Here is a 5,010-nt window from a genome sequence, read left to right on the forward strand (position 1 = left end):
CGACGGTTGCCGGTGACGTGGCGGCCGCCGGAAAGTACTGTTCCGGCGAGTACCCCGAAAATTCCGGCCAGCTCCAGTCCGCAGTGTTCGACCTCCTGAACCCAAATCCGACTTCCGTTTCCACCAATTCGCGACGGTTTGGGAGAATTGCGGAGCCGAAACCCGAAAAGCTTCCCGATAAAATTCCGACCCCGTCGGGTACGATCATCGGAAATTAAGACCGGATCTGTGATTAGCATCACTCGAGCTTCGATTCGGTATATAATTCGTAAATTTTAGTTATCGTTTGGTGTTCGCTCCCCGGGTACCCATTTGGGGATTACCCGAATAAAATATTAATATTTGTGGTTTTGGTACTGTGGATGTTTTAGGTGCACGTGCAAGTAGCGGAGTCGATCCTGCGGAGGATCTTGATTGAGATACGTGCACAAGGTGAGTGACCCACCTTCAAATTAATTTGGGGAATTTAATTGATGAATATATTATGTGTGAATTAAATATTTGGAATTTAATTTCTATGTGCCAAATATTTATTGGATTTATTGTAGAATTATTTATGAATTTATTGGATTTAAGAAATGTGCATTTTATAAAAGTATGCCATGTGAAATTATTTTATGGATTTGAGGATTTTGAAATTAGTGTGGTTTTAATGGTAAATTGGGTACGATTTGATTTTCAAATATTTCAAGGAAAATATTTGGTTATGTTGGTGATTTCAATTTTTATGAAATATGCCCATAAAATATTATGGGATTTGATTATGATATTTCGAGAAATTATTTATGCTTGGAAAAAATGTGGATATTTGAATTGATGGATTTGGGAGTTGGTGGATTTGAAAATCATGGAATTTATGGTATGGATTATAAGGAAATTGTGGAGAATTTCCCGGTTCAAGCGGATGGATTATGCCCGCTATGCTTATGAAAAATGTGAAATTTGTTTTATGATTTAAATTTATGGATTTTATAATTTTTAGATGCACCGTGCACGTACTGGTGTTCTGATTATGTGATATGGTATATGTGATATGGTTAGTGTGCACACGGTTGTGATTAGCGCGCAGGTGGGTGTGAGTAGCGCGCGGTTGATATTATGAGGGTGTCCTGTGGATGCCATCGGAGAGGGCGGCCACCCCCCTTTGGCCGGGACACCAGGTTAGCAGCGGCGCAGTGGGACGCCACGCGACCGTATGCCGGTTTCTTTCTATAACCTCCTGTCTGGCGGTACCTTGGGACGCTGGGTACTGTTGGCGCCACTGGTATATAGTGAGTGCATCAAATGATTTTCAGAACTGTGTTTTAAAAATAAAATGTTTGGAAACTGTATTGGAATTAAAAATATAATATTACTGTTCTGGTATTTAATTGATGTCTTGGTTTTCGGGAAATATGAATAAAGGGTTTTGTGAAAATGTTTTAAAAGGGGAACCTTTCCAACTGAGAGAATTGTAAGGGTTTTGAGAGACATTATTATTTCCAAATAATTATTATTTATATACCTATTACCGTGGTATGATAGTGTAGAGTAGTAGGGTCGCTCACTGAGATGATTAGCATCTCACACTCTTAAATTTCGTTCCTCTAGGTACCAGGTAGTCGGTGTTCACTCGGAGCGGACTCGATCTTCCTCGCTGTATTTGTTCGCGCAGTACCTTGTTCTTCTTTTACTGCAGTTGTAATATTTCGTTCACTTTTGTTGTATTCTGTATTTTGTAGTACTTCATAAAGCTCTGTATACTGTATGGGACACTTATGTATTTGTATTGCACTGGATTACTGTATTTTTATTTTGGAGTGCTGAAATTTGTGGAACCAGTTCGTCGTACTGTGGGAGGAATAAGGGAACAATTATAGAAGTGTGTTTTCAGTGCAGGAAATTTTGTGGTAAGTCCATCCCTTAGGGGAGGTTCTGCCGGATCTTCCACAGAAGGGTCCGGTAGGGTTTCCCTGGGATCAGGGCTTGTCTAGGGTTCCGGTGGGGAACTTTGGACGGGTCCTGACAGTCCGTATGCCGGTTTCTCTCTATAACCTCCTGTCTGGCGGTACCTTGGGACGCTGGGTACTGTTGGCGCCACTGGTATATAGTGGGTGCATCAAATGATTTTCAAAACTGTGGTTTAAAAATAAAATGTTAATGAAAAATATAATTGTTACCGCTTCTGGTATTTAATTGATGTCTTGGTTTTCGGGGAATATGAATAAAGGGTTTTGTGAAATTGTTTTAAAAGGGGAACCTTTCCAACTGAGAGAATTGTAAGGGTTTTGAGAGAAAATATTATTTTCAAATAATTATTATTTATACTTATTACTGTGATATTATATGGTATAGTAGTAGGGTCGCTCACTGAGATGATTAGCATCTCACACTCTTAAATTCCGTTCCTCTAGGTACCAGGTTGTCGGTGTTCACTCGGAGCGGACTTGATCTTCCTCGCTGTTTTAGTTCGGCAGTACCCTGTTATTCTTTTATTGCAGTTGTAATATTTCTTTCACTCTTGTTGTATTTATTTTGCACTGGATTACTGTATTTATTTTTTTAAGTACTGCAATTTGTGGAACCAATTTGTAGTTTGTGGGAGGAATAAGGGGATATTTTTGAAGTGTGTTTTCAGTGCAGGTAAATTTGTGGTAAGTAAATCCCTTAGGGGAGGTGCTGCCGGATTTTCCGTTGGAAGGTTCGGTGGTATTTCCCTGGGATCAGGGCTGTCTAGGGTTCCGGAGGAGGAATTCTGGACGGGTCCTGACAGTTGGTATCAGAGCATAGGTTCTTGTAATCCTAAGGGACTGTGCATTGTTGTGTGTCCCATCCGTGTCTAATCTCTCGTTTTACCCGTGTGAAAGCGTTCTTTCTGTTTGTCTCGAAGTAAATTCGTTGCCCGAGTTTGAATAACTCTAATCTTCGAGGGTGTCAATTAGGATCATCTAGCCTAACAGGAAATTCCTATGGCCTAGTCGATGGTCGAGGATGCCTTTTCTTTTTGAAGGTCAAGCTTATCATCGTGAATGGTATCCGTTTCGTTCATGGAGAAGAATGATGATTGCCTAAGGATGTGTGTCGATCGATTTCAAGGCGTCAAAATATATTTCCAATCGATTATCAAAATTAAATGCTTTTCAACGTGGTATTGGAAATTAAAGGTGTTTTATTCAAGTATTTTTGGTTTGTGTTCGTACATGTATTTGTATGTTATATCGTTTGATATTATACTGCACCATATGGAGGCGGCGAACCAATGTGGTCCATGTAGAGCTAGCCCCATGATCATGTTGCCTATGAGCCCGAGGAATTGGACGGCCAATATAGGCAACCACCCTGGTTTGTATTGGTAGCAGAGTGTCGGCGACAGTTGGAATCATGGATTACGTAACATGTAGAAGGTATCGTACGTACCTCCATTATAAGCGTGCATATTTTATTTTATGCAATGGATTTTAAGATATGATTTTCAATGTGGAGTTTTAACAATTGCCTATGCAAGTTAGGTATATTTGAAAAATATATTTTATTATTTGTTTTATGTTATGGTTTTTCCAAAAGCGACTTAAGGTTAAGTATCGCCAATTAAGAATCCAAAGCAGGGTATCGTTGAGTTCAAAAAGGAGATCCTAAAGGAAGCACGTGATTCAATGTATGCGATACACCCCAAGGGTATAAAGACGTATGGAATGCTCACTGGATGACATGGTGGTTTGGCACGATAAAGGAAGTTGCAAGATCCGAATAAAGGTACTTAGGTCACCGATAAGTAAAAGTAGGGAGATGTAAACATGGATTTCGTGCTTAAACTATCGTTCACAAAGTGAAGGTACGACAGCGTTTAGAGAATCAAGCAAGATCCGGATAGCGACTAAAGTTCTACTTGGTGGTTGATGAGGTTAATGAGATGAGGATGATTCCTTAGGCATGGTTAGATGATTAAGCATGGTTATTTTCATTCTAGAAGCTAAGATCTTGATATCTTATTTCCTTGGAGATTTAAGGTTCGTATTGGTGGTGCTTCATCGATTCAAGGTGGTTGATATTGTTGGTGATAATTTACAATGATAAGGAGTATGATTTTTGGGACGGAGTTAGAATTTAAGAAGTGTGGAATACTTTATTGGGTTAAGGATCTAGTGATTTGTTCATAGTATTGGTGGTGATGCTAGAATTAAGATTTAAATTTCTTATTGCTTGAGGTGTGGATTCATGGAATTTATTTGAAATGAGGGAAACTTAGGGTTTTCAAGAATGGTATTTGGATGTTGAGAAATTTTATTCATGACCTTGATGAATTTAGTTAAAAGAAAGATTGATGTTTGTCGAGGTTAAGACTATTGGTTAATCAATGAGGAGCAAGGGTTTTATAATTGTAAGTACTAGGAGGGTAATCAAGGACAAGTGAATTAATCTCAACCTTAACTTGGTGATACCAGTATTTGAGGAAATTAGACTTAAGTTCTAATCTTACCTTTTGAATTGCTGATCGAGTTACGAGAGTTGGTTGTTGGTTTAAGGATGCATGCTTCAGAAGCACTTTATGGTTAGCGTTCGATTATGACCAAGATGACATTATTGGTGGATTGGTATGAAGAGAGAAGTGGCAGACTTCGTATCAAAGTGTTTGATTTGTCAACAAGTGAAAGCAGAAAGACAGAAGCCTTTGGGACTACTCCAATCTTTACCGATTCCCGTGTGGAAGTGGGAAGAACTCAACATGGACTTCGTATTCAAGCTTCCTTCCACACCTAGAAGGTACGACGGCATTTGGGTAATCATTGATCGTCTCACCAAGTCGGCACACTTCCTACCGGTACGAGAACATTTTTCACCCGAGAAGTTAGCTTAGTTGTTCGTGCAACGCATTGTAAGTCTTCATGGAGTACCGTTAGCCATCGTCTCCGATCGAGATCCGCGCTTTACTTCACGACTATGGCGGAAGTTGGCTGATGCACTAGGAGCAAGACTTAACTACAGCACCGCTTTTCACCCGCAATCTGATGGACAAGCAGAGTGCACAATTCA

This window comes from Ziziphus jujuba, chromosome 8, assembly GCF_031755915.1.
Source record: "Ziziphus jujuba cultivar Dongzao chromosome 8, ASM3175591v1".
In the NCBI taxonomy this organism is placed as follows: domain Eukaryota; kingdom Viridiplantae; phylum Streptophyta; class Magnoliopsida; order Rosales; family Rhamnaceae; genus Ziziphus; species Ziziphus jujuba.